Consider the following 17,279-nt stretch of genomic DNA (forward strand, 5'->3'; position numbering starts at 1 on the left):
GTCTGCATACTATCAGTGATTTGGGAATTCTAGGATGAAGCAGCAAGGCTGTGTTTTTGGGGCACTGTGCTCAGCCTGCTCAGCTAGATTAGTTTTTGTTCACTGCCAACTAACACAGTTTTACAACTTCTAACACCCAAGTCAGTGTCTCTGCATGTTGCTAAATTAGGACATTTAGATCTATCATATCTCTCTGTGCTTTTGTTAAGTTATTCATCGCTCCTTTTCCTACTTATAGCATTGCATACCTGAAGAAATGGCCTTCAATTTGAGATTTTGTCTCTCTAGTTTTAACTGCTCTCAAGTTTTGTATGGTTTTCTGAAGGTCCAGATGTCCTATGTTAGAGAACGAGAAACAGGACACTTAGGAAAATTATGGCAAATGTAGTATTATTGTCGGATCATGATACAATTAGTAAAATAATTTTTGTTGACAAGTCTACAAAACACACATTTGTCATGGTTTCTCCATTACAGAAACCTCATTATTTGCTGCTGAAATGTCAGCCAAATAATATGAAGTGATATCTTCCGATTAGAGATGGATTTTTAAAATAACCACTTTTTCTATTAACCAGTTTTATGTGAACTTCAGCAAATACCAAAGTAAATATTTTACTGAACTTGGGAAAAATTTGAAAATAGAAGCACAGTTTGAATGCAGAAAATTTTCTTCTTCTTGTCCTTCTTCTTCTTTTCAAAAAAGATCTGTGGTATACCTTGGATCAATTTACAGCATGTTAACAACATGGCATGAAATCCTACCCCTATTGAAGTCACAGACAAATAGGCCAGGATTTCATGCATGAACTGTGATTGGCAAGACTTAAATGTCATAAATATTCATTTTGTTTGGAATTAATGATGGAACAAGGATATACAAATACTATTTTTCAGACACATTTTAAGAAATCTGACAACTATTTTAAGAGGTATGCTCATTTTACTTATTTCATAATTTTTTTTGGCCTTGTTTTTTTGTTGCACAGTACCTTTGAACAGTATGGGGTTGCTAGGTCATTGGGTTTAGTTTTCTCTTATTTGAATGACCACCTTGTAATAATCCCCTGTATTCATTTATCTAGATACATCCTAAATGAGTTATACTTCTTGCTTTCATGAGTCTAAACAAAAACCTGTCAATTTACCCAGATACTGTTTAAATATTTTGAGTATGTCATGCCACTTCTGCAGTAGAACATGGTAGAGCTGCAAAAGCAAACTGGCTAGAATAATATAACCTAGCACTAAATTAATAGGGAAGAAAACCCTTTATAAATCAGAACTGTTATCCAGTGAGACTGGGTGCAGCTGTGCATAAACAGGAAAACTCTGTAGCTGTTTTCCCATCAGGTGTTCTAGTCTGTGAGCACACTGGTTGACATTAATGTATGCAAGTTTCTGTTAGCATTTAACATAAATCTGTGGCTGGAACTGATTACCATATTTAGGTATGTTATTTCTTTTGGACCTTCATTGCAGTATTTTTTTGCGTGACATTGGAGTATTTTTTGTGTGTCTTTAAATAAAGTTTCTGTTAAAGGAAAGCTTTTAAGCAGCATCAAGGTATTTTTGGAATGGCAAATGTTCCTGCTTACAGAGTTGGTACACACCAAGTATCTGCCTAATAAGTGTTAACTCTCATGGCACGTACTGTATGCTCTTAGAACTTATTCATATTATAAGTTGTGTGTATCAGTCTTTTCATGATATATCAGTAGCACGTTCTTGACATAATTGGAATGAAGATGTTGCTATGAACACTGATTAAGCCCCAGCTGATATGTTTTGTTGAAAAAAATATGAGGAGGCTGGATATATTTTTATACCAGTATGTTACTAAAGAAATCATAGAATCACAGAATCATAGAATCGTAGATTGGTATGGGTTGGAAGGGACCTCAAAGATCATCTAGTCCCAACATTTCTGCCATAGGCAGGGACTCCACCCCCCAGATCAAGTTGTTCAAGGTCACATCTAACCCAGTCTTGAACACCTCCAGGGACTGGGCATCCTCATACCTCTTTGGGCAACCTGTTCCAGTGCCTCACCACCATCAGAGTGAAGAATTTCTTAATAATATCTAATGTAAATCTACCTAATTTGAGTTTAAAACTATCCTCCCCTTGTCCTGTCATTAGGTGATTGAGCAAAGTTGCTCTCCATCTTTTTTATAAGTCCCTTCATGCCTTCATTTTGGCACTGGTTTTGATGCACTTGGGAGATTGAGACAACTTTATGTGGTCAGCTTTTCTGAATTCCTTGTGGTTGATCTTTCTGAGGTCTTTACTAGTTCTCCTGGAATCTCCTCTCTCTTGCCCTAGAACAGTGTATCGATTGTGCAGGGGCACTACAGGGACAGGGGGGAAACTCCTCCAGCTCTCATCAGGCAAGGGTCCACTCTCCCTCATCCCATGAGTCTTTCAAAGTGCTTGTTTTATGCTGCAAGCCTGTTTACCTACTCCTTGTCTGGACTTAAGGCAGGGCTGTTGCTTGGACCATATCAGCACATAGTACCATTTGTCAATGGTACTATACTGCTCGGATTCCCAAATGCTACACTGTCTGGTGAGTTCCTCTCGCAACAGAGTCACCTGTTTGAAGAGCTCATCCAGCTGGGCACACTTGCAACCATGACACCCACAACACCGACCTCTGCCTTCAGATCCTAGGGGGACCTCCAGAGACTGGAGATCCCTGGAACTGAGGGTCTGGGCTGCTTATTTGATCCTCAGGAGGTCTGTTTGGGTGTAGGCATCTGCCCAGGGAGGTTGCAGTCCCCCATCTGGGTTTCAGCTGCAAATTGGCAGGTTCAGCAGGTGGATACCATTTCTTCAGTATAAGGCCCTTCCTTTACTGATCCCAGAACACAAAAGTGACTGAGCCTGCCTGACCTTCCTGCTCACCATGCCTGCATGCACTGCTGCACAAACTGCCATGTCCTCCCCTGACTGACACACCATGCCATATTTGCCCCTCTGTTCAGCATGCTGCTGGTTGCTTGATCCCCCTAGGGCCTGCCACTGTATGACAGAGGTGGGGGCAATCTTGGCTCTGCTTGCACTTCATCAGATGCCCTCGTGAAGACTGCTGTGTTCAGGAGGCTCTCTTGGCTGCCTCAAGTGGCATTGATGCAGGAAATCCCCTACCTACCTCAATCCCCCACTCTGCTGCAGAATGCATCTGCCCTGGAACAGACCGCCTCGGCAAATCTTGAAGGGGGAAAAATACACAAGGGGGAAAAACACATATTTTCACAAGGTTAATGCATTCAGCTGTCCGGTAGTTTTAAATCTTATGAATCCATGGAACAAAATATGCCAGAAATAGGCATCTTGATTACCATGGCATAACTGGAGATTTGAGGTATCTTTCCTTTCCTGCAATATATCTTTTGTGGGTAAGTGCTGTGAAAATCATTTTGACAGCTCTCATCAGTCTTAAAGCACTCTGGAGAGACATTTTAATCCCCATGTATAGATGGTACAAATATATCACAGAGAACTGAAAAGACCTCCTGAAAACCACCCAGCAGGTCAGCAGAAAAACTGGCATCTGTGGACTCCTTCTTGAAGATATTTTACTTATCCAGACATAATCTTTCCCAAAATGTTGACAGTCTGAAATCATTCCCAAGCACTTCCTTTTGCTCACCTTCTTGCTCTGATCCTTATGGGTAAGTACAGGATTGCCTTTTCAAGCTTAGACAGCCTGGAATGATGCAAATGGATGCATTCCTAACCACTTAATTGATTTTATGTCAGTCTGAATTTCTGTGTCTAGGAGACAGAGAAAAGGGACTACAGGGGTACACACTATTCTCTCCATGTTTAATGAATTATGCTCAGTTAGTTATTATTGGCTAGAGTTTATCTTCTCATTCCCTAGATAACTTCATAATTATTTCAGACTGTAGAAAATGCATTATTATTATTATTATTATTATTATTATTATTGGCTTGTATAGATGTGTGTATCTAGCCAGCTATATATCCGTAGTTCAACTTCAAAGAGTAGAGAAGGAAAACCACCGCAACAAACTTTGGTGATGCACTTCTGATAGCCTTAGACTGACTAACAAACTGCTGTCAAAGTGACATCTCAATGGTAGGCAAAGGTGGAAAGGAAGTTCCTGGATATACTGCTTGTAAACGTAGGTGGCTATTGTAACCCTATGGGATTCAAGACAGCTCCAAGAAATGTGGTTTCTAGGCTGGAATGTAGTTTGTCAAGAATCTGTAGAGATATATGCATGATTATACAGAGAGAGACATAAAGTCTATTGATCTCCAACCCTTTCACAGTCTTCTCTTTCTAGGTTGTGCCTTCATGGCAGAGGTAGCATCCACTCCTGTACTACTGTTGCTCTTTAACCTTGCTTTTGCTGCACAAACAAATCTCTTAATCAGACAGTCCCTCAGAAAAGGCTAAATGTCCAAGGTGAGAGATGCTGTTTTTGTAAGACTGTTAATGCATATTATTGTAAGACTTTTAATACATACTCATGAGGCTGCACCTATAGAACTGTGTTCAGTTTTGGGCCCCTCATGACAAGAAAGACACAGAGTCCCTTGAGCATGTCCAGAGAAGGGCTATGAAGCTCGTGAAGGGTCTGGAACATGTTGCGTTGATGGGCAGAGTCCAATGGCATGAGGTTCAACATGGCTAAGTGCTGGGTCCTGCACTTTGGCCATAACAACCCCATGCAGTGCTATAGGCTAGGACAGAGTGGCTGGAAAGCTGTGCACAGAAAAAGAATCTGGGAGTGTTGGTCAGTGCTCACCTGAACATGAGCCGGCAGTGTGCCTAGGTGGTCAAGAAAACCAATGGAATCCTGGCTTGTATCAGAAACAGTGTGGCCAGAAGGACTAGGGAAGTGATTGTTCCCCTGTTCTCAGCTCTGGTGAGGCTGCACCTTGAGTACTGTGTTCAGTTTTGGGCCCCTCACATTGGGACAAGGACATTGAGGCCCTGGAGCATGCCCAGAGAAGATCTATGAAGCAGGTGAAGGGCCTGCTCCTGTGAGGAGCAGATGAGGGAACTGGGGTTGTTTAGGCTGGAGAAGAGGAGGCTCAGGGAAGACCTTATTGCTCTCTTAAACTACCTGAAACGGAGTTTGGGGGAGCTGGGGATCATCCTCTTCTCAAAGATAACTAGCAATAGAACAAGAGAACAGCCTCAAGTTGCATCAGGGGAGGTTTAGGTTAGAAATAGGAGACATTTCTTCTCAGAAAGGGTTGTTAGGCATTGGAACGGGTTGCCCAGGGAGGTGGTGGAGTCACTGTCCCTGGGAGTGTTTAAGAAAAGGGTGGATGTGATACTTAGGGACATGATTCAATGGATGATATTGGTGTTAGGGTGATGATTGGACCAGACGATTTCGCAGATCATTTCCAACCTTAATGATTTGATAATTCTATTCTAGGATTTTAGTGTGGATGTAGTAAATTAAACAAATGCTCAGTTTCCAACATTTTCTTAGAATTTCCAGAACACACCAACCCCACATTTCACCTGGAAAGCATGAGAATAAGTCAGCATATTGATACAGGAAATGTCCCTGGAAATCCTGCCAGTGTATCTGCATGACAATACTGGTGAGGACAGGTATGGTGCAATAAAGAAGATGCTAGTCACTGACATGCTCAGCAGTCAAGCCATAACTTCATTGGAACATAACTGGCATGTAGTGCTAGTGAGTCATGAAGAACTGTAAAGGCTGTTCTGATTATTTAAAATAAATAAATAAATAAATAAATAAAACATGAAACTGAATTAACTGAATTCCTGTACTAACAGGAATGTGAATGTGAAAAAATGTGATAACTGCTGTTTTCTGCTTAAATTTTGTTGTCCAGATTTTCACTTGTAATTTAGCAAGGTTGTTGTCACTCATTATATACCCTGATGAGGAGAGAATCTGGTGTTAATACCAAACACACTAGAAAATGCAAAAAAAAAACAACAACAACAACAACAGCATTTATATAATTGTTGCAGCATATAGACAAGATTTGGAATAACAGAGGTCCAGACTTCTGATATTCTGATTTTGATACCAAGATTGAGTGGCTGGATTGCTAAATATCCCAACTATACAGCAAGTCTTCCCGGTGTCAATACCACAAAAAGTCTTAATACATTGCATCTCAGGGATATTACTTAACAATTGCTTCCACATTTTCTTCAATAAATACATCTGCTTGGTCCTCTGGACTTGTTAGAATCACATAATTGTTTGGGTTGGAAGGGACCTACAAAGATCTTCTAATCCAACTCCGCTGCAACAGGAAGGGATATCATTCACTAGATCAAGTTACTCAAAGCCCTGTCCAGCTTGTCTTTGAACATTTCCAATTATGAGGCATCTACTACTTCTCTGAGAAACCTGCTACAGTCTCACCACCCTCATCACAAAAAAGTTCTTCCTTGCCATATCTAAATATGGATCAAAGTTCTTGTGAGACTCTTCCAGCCCTTGCTGGTAGTTATCAGTACTTGCGCAGTTGTTGTGATGTACCTTTGCCACATATCAGCTATCATAATGCTTCTAAGGGATGAAGGGGAAGCTAGTATCTGAACTTATCACCCATGAACTCAAGTAGGTTATACATTTTTTCTACCCACTGTGAAGAATGTCATGATTCATTATGTGACTCTCCTCATTATCTTCTGTTAGCTGGTGGCAGAATCTGACCCCCTCTGTTTTATAAACAGTTTCCAATTTTTGTATTTATATATTTTTACATTGTCAGTGAGTATGACAGACGTGCCCTAGCAGATGGAAATGATGCCATAACTTCGACTATGGCTCTGAATCAGCAGGAGCAGCATCTTAAACAGTGTTCAAATTATGGCAAGGAAATAAATAAATAAATAAGGAAAATATTGTTCTAGCAAGACTGGAACTTACATATTTGGTAGATAACACAGTGCAAATTAACTGAAGAATGTATTTATCTGAGTAAATGAAAAAGTAGACACTAAAACAAATACCAGTATTTCAAATACCAGGGCCCAAAGCAGAGAAATTCCGTGAAAACTTTATATGCTTCTTCCATATTCTAATTACACATATCTTCAGTAGCTATGTAGTCTGAAGAGTCATTCCAGGGATACTGAAGATGGCTAAGAGGAGTGACATGTATCGCCATGGAGAAGTAAAAAGAAGTGTGCACAAAAACATTCATTTTGTATAACCTGGTTCCAAACAAGTGTGTTAAATCATTTGCTGATGCCACACAATAAAGATCAGTGAAAACTGCTTGGATGACTTTGATTGTGGAGGGATGACCAAAATTCAAGAAGGATGCAAAAATTTCTAAATCAATAATCAGATATGCTCTCACTAGAAGTTAGGCTTGAAAGCCTTCAGAAAACCTCCTTTGTAAAAAATGGGGCCCTCATGAAACGACTTGAACAAACCTAATTATAAACATCTATGAAATGAAGACAATGTTGCTGTGATGGCACAGGAAATTTCTCTTTTCACAAGAAGCACAGTATGTAAGTCCTAAATTCTTACTGATGACTCATTGAGCCATATTTTCTAAGCTGAACACTACAAGTGGTAGATAAATGACTTACTGCTGATGTAACATCATCTACTGCAGCTGATGTTCAGAAAATGCTACAAGGCTCCATGAGATTTCAGAGCTTTCATGGCATTCTGGATCATCACAAAGCCAATAATTGACAAAGAAAACAGGAAAATGTCATATCTCTTCCCCTTCAGGAAACCTCTCTCTGAGGACTATTGGACAGCACAGCACATAATGAATCTAGCTGGTATTTGTTCCAGGACCAAATAGGTCATAGGATTTTACTTACTGGTTGCTTCTAAGGCACTAAGAGAGAATTAAGAGGGTTTGATTTACTGTGGTCTATTATGGTTCCTGGACAACGTGCCCACAAGCATCTTTTCTGGTAATTAAGTTATTTTCAAAGAGCGGTCTTAGGTGTGTCCAACACGTACAGAGTTAACTGCTGAAGTTGTGTCCACATTGCAATTGGGCTGATCCCCTTGGAACAGTGTTGTATGTCCTTCACCAGGATGAAAAGTGCTTTATTTTTGAGATTGAGCCCAAAGGTAAATGTGCACAAAAACAACCTCTCCAGAAAGTTAAATTGGTAATTTATGCACCTACAGATTGATGCATTACGTCTGCAACTTATCCCAGAAGCTACTTAGATGTGCTTTAGAGATGCTCCTGACAGAAAATACTTCCTGCCAACAAGAAACTTGTCAAAATATTATGCTGTTTTAAGATTATAGCTTTCATCTTATATTACACTTTTCTGTTGAATTCTGATCCTGTTTTCCTCTTACACCTTTTCTCAACAGAATAAAACAGTCTTTATGAGCCTTTTTAAAGAATCTTCTCAAAGAAAATTGACTTATTCATTGTTGCTGAAAACTGATTTAATATCAGTGTTACAGGAAATCTCTAAATGGTTGCTGTGTTCTGGATTAGGATATCAGCTTTTTAAATAGAGAGAAAAGAAGAATTTCATATGACATAAAAATAAACCCCTGCATTTCTTAATGAATATGAACCATGGACTAGCTGGGTTGTGGAGTGAGAATTTTACTTAAATATTAAAAAAAAAAAAAAAAAAAAAAAAAAAAAGGAACTTTGAGGATACAAATTTCCATGGGGCAATCAAAAGGGAATTTTCTGATATACATTCACTGGGTATCATCCTGTTGTAAAGGGATACTTTGTAGGTTTGGGTTTTTTAACACATTTGCTACAAATTTACATGATCCTTGAGAACAGAAATAAGTCTCTTTACAGCTGTGTGATCATGTCTAATACTACTTCAGTAAGGCTTTTGACACCATTTCCCACAGCATTCTCCTCAAGAAACTGGCTGCTCATGGCTTGGACTGGTGTACGCTTTGTTGGGTTAGAAACTGGCTGGGTAGTCAGTCCCAAAGAGTCGTGGTGAATGGAGTCAAATCCAGTTGGAGGCTGGTCACTAGTGGAGTCCCCCAGGGCTCAGTACTGGGGCCAGTTCTCTTTAGTATCTTTATCAATGATCTGGATGAGTGGATCGAGTGCACCCTCAGCAAGTTTGCAGACGACACAAAGTTAGGTGCGTGTGTTGCTCTGCTCGAGGGTAGGAAGGCTCTGCAGGAGGATCTGGATAGGCTGGACCGATGGGCCGAGGCCAACTGCATGAAGTTCAACAAGGCCAAGTGCCGGGTTCTGCACCTGGGGCACAACAACCCCAAGCAGCGCTACAGACTGGGAGATGAGTGGTTAAAAAACTGCCTGGCAGAGAAGGACCTGGGAGTATTGGTTGATAGCTGAATATGAGCCAGCAGTGTGCTCAGGTGGCCAAGAAGGCCAACAGCATCCTGGCTTGCATAAGAAACAGTATGGCCAGCAGGTCTATGGAAGTGATTGTCCCCCTGTACTCAACCCTGGTGGGGCCGCACCTCGAGTACTGTGTTCAGTTTTGGGCCCCTCCTTACAAGAAGGACATCAAGGTGCTCGAGCGAGGCCAGAAAAGGGCAACAAAGCTGGTGAGGGGTCTGGAGAACAAGTCTTATGAGGAGCAGCTGAGGGAGCCTGGAGAAGAGAAAGCTCAGGGGTGACCTTGTCGCAGTCTACAGGTGCCTTAAAGGAGGCTATAGTGAAGTGGACATTGGTCTATTTTCCCATGTGCCCAGTGACAGGACAAGGGGGAATGGGTTAAAGTTGCATCAGAGGAGGTTTAGGCTGGATATTAGGAAGAATTTCTTTACTGAAAGGGTTGTTAGGCATTGGAATAGGCTGCCCAGGGAAGTGGGCACTATCCCTGGAGGTCTTTAAAAGACATTTAGTTGTAGAGCTTAGAGATATGGTTTAACGGAGGACTTGTTAGTGTTAGGTCAGAGGTTGGACTCGGTGATCTTGGAGATCTCTTTCAGCCTTGATGATTCTGTGATTCCGTGATTCTGTGAAGTACTTTTAAAAGAGCTTTAAATTTAGTCTCTAGTGTTACCTCTTTGAACTACTTTGATGGAAGTTTATACCTTATTTTTAAGAGAAAAAAAAAGGAAAACAAAGGCCAATATAAAAGATCAATTTAATCAAGTATAATTATTTTTTGAAATCTTAATATGCTCATAACCAAATGTGAAAGCTGCTAGTAATAAGATTGAAATTCAAAGCTACTGAATCCTCCTCTAAAAACAGTTGGAAGGGACGTCAATATGCTGAGTAGTTCAACCCTCTTCTCAGAGTAGAATCAATAACCACAGGTTGTCCAGGACTGTGTCTATTCAGGTTTTGAGTGACTCTGAGGGGGGAGACTCTACAACATCTCTGTGCAATCTGTGCCTGTGGGAAAGGAATTCGCAGGTGGCTTTGCCCTGCTTCCCACGTCCTTGTATTAGAGATAATGAGGAAACAAGCTAGAGACAAGTGCATGGAGAAGCTAGACCAATTATAAGTTGTTATCGGCACATGCTGTAGTTAGTTGCCTATACTCTGTGAGAACCTGTAATAAAGGAGGACGATTATACTCGCATCGAGGTTGCATCGTTACTCCAGTCCATTTCCCTTTCCAACAACATCTGGTATGGAGGACGATTATACTCGCATCGAGGTTGCATCGTTACTCCGGTCCGTTTCCCTTTCCAAAAACATGTGCCAGTGGTCAGTCGCCCTCATGGTGAACCACTGTTTCCTGATATTCAGAGGGAACCTCCTGTTTTAATTTTTTTTCCCATTGCTTCTTGTCCTGGCACTGGGCACCACTGAAATGAGCCTGGCTCCATCTTCTTTACTCCCTCCAGATATTTGTACTCCATCATATATTTGTACACATTGATAAGATCCCCTCTAAGCCTTGTCTTCTCCAGGCTGAACAGTCCCAGCTCTCAGCCTTTCCACACAGTAGAGATGCTCCAGTCTCTTAATCATCTTTGTAGCCTTTTGTTTTTCTTTCTCCTGTAGCTTAAATGTTTCCTAACATAACTGTAGACTTTCTTTTTGGTCTTTTAAGTCTGGGATTCCTGAAGGAATGTCCTACCAGTACAGAGTATGCCAAGAATAGGTTTACTACTTTGGCATTTTCCAGATCCCTTGTCACAAATTCCCTTGCACTGTTAATTTTCCCTGATCTTCCTTTTGCTGCTGATGTACTTGCAGAAACCCTTCTTGTTACCTTTCACACTCCCCACCACATTCAACTCTAGGCGGACTACAGCTTTTTTAGCTTTTCATGTCCAGCATAGCATACAGACATTTAATCTCCCATGTCCTCCACCTGTGTCAGGAGGGTGTCATCAATGGACTTCAGAAACCTCCTGTATCACTTGTTCCCTGCTACGTTCATATCACCCCACCCCATTTGCTTGCCAGCCTACTGCTTCCTCACCTCATTGTTCTCATTGTTTCTCCTAGTTTAAACATTTCCTCAAAATGTTGCCCAACATGTTGTTCCACTTAGGTGGATCCGATGTCTTCCAAGAAGTACTTGGTCCTCAGAAGGGATGCCATGGTTTTAAAAGCTGAATCTCTCTTCTGAAAAAAAAACAGCTGAGAAAACAACTATTTACTTGCAGAATTCTTTCACTTCTATTCAAGTCCTTTCTCCTCACCTGCAGGACTGATGAGAAACCACTGTGTCCTCCTTAACCTTGACTATCACTTCTGGACCATGCAGTAACACAATATATTTCATGACTCTGTCAACACCCCTTACAATATCATATCATTGTAGAAGAGCAGCACAGAATAGCAGTTCCAGGGCTGGGTAAGCCTTGTTAGCCTCTCCACAGCAACCCTGACCCAAGCTCTTGGCGTGCAGCAAACCTCTCAAGGCAGCAGGTAAGGTGGACAGACAGGAACCTCTGTCCCGCAACAGAAAGTCTCCCACTTCTGCCTCTCAGTGCTGCTGCAGGGCTCAGTTGCCACCAGCTCAAAGGCTTTGTGGACACAGCACCTCCTCTGCTATGAGGGCACTGACCCCCTTCTGGAGTGGCATTCTGTAGGTGCATCAGTGTGTTGTCTTGCATTATGAATTTCAGTAAAACCTTACAAAGACAATGTAGAAGATGTAATAAACATTAACTTTAGTGTTGAGCAATAAGATTATTATAAAAATATATTTAACATATTGACAGAGAAATTAAACCAGAGGCTTCCCATGAATAGTGTCTCTCATCTTTTATGGTGGTTTAAGATCTTGGGATGATGAATCCTTGTTACAGAAGAATACCTCAACAACCCAGCCCAATTGCTGCTAATGGTTAATAAATACCCAGAAGGTTATAAGAAGCTACCCCTAAGTATGTGGTACTTGACTTTTCATTTAAAATCACATCCAAAGTGACTAACCAAACTATGTGCTGTACTCTTTAGTTTGGGAACATTTTGTTTTCTTTGTAAGTGTAACATAGCAGGTACCGAGGACACTTTGGATGTTTTTAACTGCCTTGTTTTCCTTGACTAAGTGTGGTTTCTTTAGCAACAAGATACTATGAAAATCTCCTATTTCAGAAGAATTATCCACATAGAGAAGGAAAAGGGCCAAAACACTGTGTTTTATTTTTATATTATATTTACTATAGCCCATTGGAAATAGACTGGAAGAAACCATGCATGGTCACTGAATCCTTTGCCACAAAAAGACTGGCTATATGCAAAACATTCTTGGCATATGATCATTTAACATTGGTCTTCAAAATACCCAGTAGCAGAGTCCACACTGTCCTGGGACAGCCTGTTCTAGTCTTTGTTCTGCTTACTAACAAAGCTTGATCACTTGGATCTCAGCTAGAGCACCTACAAACTCATCCTGCTAAATACAGAGAAAACAGTTCGTACTACCTTTTCACAGGTAACTGTTACCTTTTACCTATGTAAAAGGTAACAGTTCGTTACCTTTTACATATTTAAAAAGTGTTTTCACACCCTCCAGCTACCCATTCTCCAGTCTAAACACTCCAAATTCCTTTGGCATACATTTCCTATAGATCATGCTTTCTACACCTCTGACCAATCTTTTTCTTTGTATTTTTCCAGCTTGTCTATATATGGAATATATATATTGAAAAAAATATATATATTGAAATATATATATATATATTTATATATATTTATATATTATATAATATTTATATATATATATAAATATATATATTGAAAAAATATATATTGAAAAAAAAAAATGACCTCAAAAACATAATATTGTGTTCCTGCTGTGGTCTTATCATATTGAGTAGACATGCCTTATAGATAAATTTTGTATTTATAATTGCCTTTTTCTCCAGCCACATGACTTTTCATGCACAATTTGTAATGTATTATAACCCTCTGAGTTTTTCCTGAAGACCTGCTGCCCAGACTGTTCATCAGACCATTTACACAGAATAATATTCTATCTGCCTAAGTATGTTTATTGAACTATATCCTCTTTATCCTCTTTTTTTTTTTTTTTTTTTTTTTTTGGGATTGTATTCCCACTTTGTAAATTTGTACTAATGCCTTCCGTGTAGTTCAGGGTCTTCCTAATTTGTTGTCATCTGAAAAATAATAATAATAATAATAATATCTATTCAAACACATATTTTGGCTCTAGGACAAACCAAAACCCTACTTACAATAACAATTTAGACTTGCACTAATCTTGCTATAGTTTACTAAGACTGTATTTCATAAAATTGCTTATGAGAATATTATGAAAGTGTCAAAATTCTGACTAAAGTTGAGAGATATCTCTAATCTATTAACTGTCTTCTGTCCACAAGGTCTCCTACTCTGTTGTAAGTAGAAGTGAAGCTATTTTGGATAATTTTATTCTCAACAAGCTCATGGTGGCCTTCCTGTTATCTTCCAAGTGCTTACAGATAGTTTAGTTGATAATTGTTCTAGTATTTTTCCAGGAACTGAAGTTAAGATGATTCCTCTGCAATCCCCGACTCTCTATTTTTCCCATTTTCTAAAGATAGGCTCTGTATCTGCCATTTCTAGGCTCTCAAAACTTCACCATTTCCCCTGTGGTTTATCAAACACCATCTCTAATAGCTTGGAAATTGTTTCAGTCAGTTTTGTAAGTGGCCTCAGGTGAATTACAGCACAGACTTATGATTTGACAATGTCCTAGTTAGATGAGTATTCTTCAACATTTTTCCCCTATTTGATCTTGAGCTCCTATCTTTTATTACCAATATTAACTGTGATAAGCTGACCACGGCTAATTTTTGCATGACAAAGCAGTGCCATTGTGGACGCATTTTTTCTTACCATCACCATTCATAACATTTTTACGATGTTTATCTCTTTCAAATGTTTCAGAAGAGATAATAAAACATAATCCTATTACAAATAAATAGATTAAGACATAATTCTGATGTAGTTTACAATTTAATACATCAAGAAACATTCTTTCCAGTTGTTGTGAAGGTGAGGGAAAGCAGAAACAGCTGTCAGAGAAGGGAAACTAATTTGAATAAGAATTTCTAGAGTTCTGAATGTATGTATTTAATGCAGTTAGCTTTTAGTATTGATCAAAGAATTATTACTCCTATTTGCATTTTGTGTCAATTAGCAGCTTTTATAGTGATAAACAACTCTGCAAAAATGCTAAATAAATGGAAAACATAATGAGCTGACTTACAATGTGGTCTCGTGGACTTTGTGAAGGAGTGTTCTATATTTCTGTACTTTAAAAATAGTTATTTAAAAATATAATTTCCAAAAGAAAGAGGAATAATATAGGGTAAGCCAACTTTTGCAGGATCCATAAATCCTTGCATAAATCCCTCTAAAGGAAAAATCTTCAGCTTCTAGGAAAAGAAAGAATGTTGATTCTGGCACTGACTGTTAACCATCTACCTATCATTTTTCATGAGTTACCAAAGATGAAGCGTTAGGCACACATGTTAAAATTCCTGCTTGTGAAAATTTATAAAAAAGATGCCAGGTTTATTTAGAGAATTTTAGCCTCATAAATCTGTTATTCAGTTAACAGGGAAGCCTGACTTGATTAGTCCTTTGATCTGGTAATTTCCATTCACAGATGCAGCATTCACAATCTATCTAGATGAAAAAATGAAGGCTTTTTTTTCTTTTTTCTTCCCCGTCCCCTCTCTCCCTCCCCCCCTCCCCCCCTCCCTCCCCCTCCCCCCCAATCTTTTCTTGTGATAGAGCTAAAATCTGCTTTTGGAACTCAGTTCAGATAAAGATTAGCTATGTGAGCTTAGTCCTACTGTTATATTACACATTAATCTTCCTCAGAAACACACTCAAGGTTTTCTGACCTGCCCAGCCGGATGTGACTGCACCAAATGATGGGACAGCAGGAGAGCTGTGCTGGGCAGTAGCAACAGGAAGTTAGAGCCACCCTTCTACTTTTTCTCCTTGCTCAGAACAGGCTCTTCTTCACTCACTCAGTTGTTTATTCCTTTTTTGTCAGACAATGATGAATGTGAGGTAGTCCTCTGGGAAATAAGAGCTCTGAGACTGAGAACTCAGAGCTAACTGCCTCAGAGAGAAATCACCTGATCTTTAAGGGAGTGTCTTAACCATGAAGTTGTTTGTCAGAATTGGACCCTGCATTCACATCCTCAGAAGTGGATGTCCAGCACTGGGGAGGATCCAGCTATCCTCTTTTTCTAGTATTTCCAGATGACTGCCTTTAAACACCTATTTTCCCAGGGAGAGAAACACAGAACTGCTTTTCAGTTTGAATCTTGTGAATAGCCAGCTTCATGGTTCTTGACCAGAGAGTTGATCTCCAGTCACCTGCTTTCTTGGACAGTCAGACCTGTACCTTGACTTGGCAGTAAAAATAGGACCAGCTAGGATTTCTGCCATTTCACATTAAGGAACTCTGAATTTCCAGAATTCACACTTCAGTAGCAATTCTGCCATGTGGAGGGGATGGGGATTCCTGAGCTTCCACCATTTATCTTGTGGTCCTAGGGCCAGAGCACTCAAAACTTCCAGGCACCTTTTTCCATGAGGAGGAACTGGACAAGGCAAAAAAAAAAAAAAAAAAAAAAAAGTCCTTATTATGGAAATATTTTTTTTTAATTCATTTTCTTTCTGCTTGATAGAGAAGATCTTTAAAAATAGTAAAAGGGTTTCCCAAGAGAAGGAAATTCTAAGTTTTTATCAACACTGCTTAGAAGTAAACTGAGCAAGCAGCTAGGGGATGAAGGGTCTGGAAGGACTATTAATTTATCTGGCATGTTACATATCCTGGAGTTTAGAGATTTATAATATTGCAATTGTAAATCATTTATGTGAAAATTCCTATGCCAGGTATCTTCCTTTGGCTGAATAGTTTTAGAAAAATGTAGATAATGTATTTCATCTGATGATGAGAAACGGATAAATAGTTATTTATATAAACAAAATAAAATTCAAGGGAAAAGCCCGTGTCATGTCCCTTCCCCCCAGTCTTTGCTCAGAAAGTTAAAAAATAAAATAAAATAAAATAAAATAAAATAAAATAAAATAAAATAAAATAAAATAAAATAAATAAATAAAGATGCTTGTTCATGGTTATACATCCCCTATCTTTGCATCCATCCCTCCATCCATCTTGTGTATTGAAAGAGGCATGATAGTTAAGGGTGGAAGAGGATCAAAATAAAATAACAATTTGGAGCAGAGAAACAAAAGCTCTGCCACTGGTCAAGGCCAGTAGAAGGTGCTCCTTAGGTGTTGAGTGTTTAGCAGCTTTAGAATTGTGTGTACAGTGAGTGTAGTGTGTAATATATGCATGGCTTTTGTAGCATCAGTATATCACAACTGCATAATTCTCTGCATGTAGTGAAACAATCTATTCCCAACATTATCCACCGGGCACCAGAAAAGTCAGAAGAGGACCCAGGTGTTTTCTAGCTCCTGAAGGACCACACTTGGGTCTGTGCACTCTTTTTGCAACAGCCTGTGTTAAAAGAGAGTTTTTTTACTTCCAGTGACCTTCACACAGCTAGGTCAGGTCCAGACCCAATTCAGGCCAAAAGCTACTTCTGCAGCATAGAGAAGGGAGAGGAAAACACAGGCACAGGTGGGTTGCTCTTTGTTGAGTTAGGAGGGACTGCCATGGCTGGCATTAAACCAGAGCTAAGAAGCTTTTTCAGGCTGAAGCTGAGTCCTGTTGAGCTGGCTAGGTCTTTGTATCAAGCATTTTCAAGCACAGTAGTGCGTTCGCTCGGGTCGTGGTTCCATGTCTTTGCAAACTGTTTTGCCCATCTTAAGTTTCCCTGCAACCTGGAATATTCAGGAGCCCAACACAAATAAGAGCTCCAGGATGTGTCTCTGATCTG

Source organism: Oxyura jamaicensis, chromosome 3, assembly GCF_011077185.1.
Source record: "Oxyura jamaicensis isolate SHBP4307 breed ruddy duck chromosome 3, BPBGC_Ojam_1.0, whole genome shotgun sequence".
Classification (NCBI taxonomy): Eukaryota; Metazoa; Chordata; class Aves; order Anseriformes; family Anatidae; genus Oxyura; species Oxyura jamaicensis.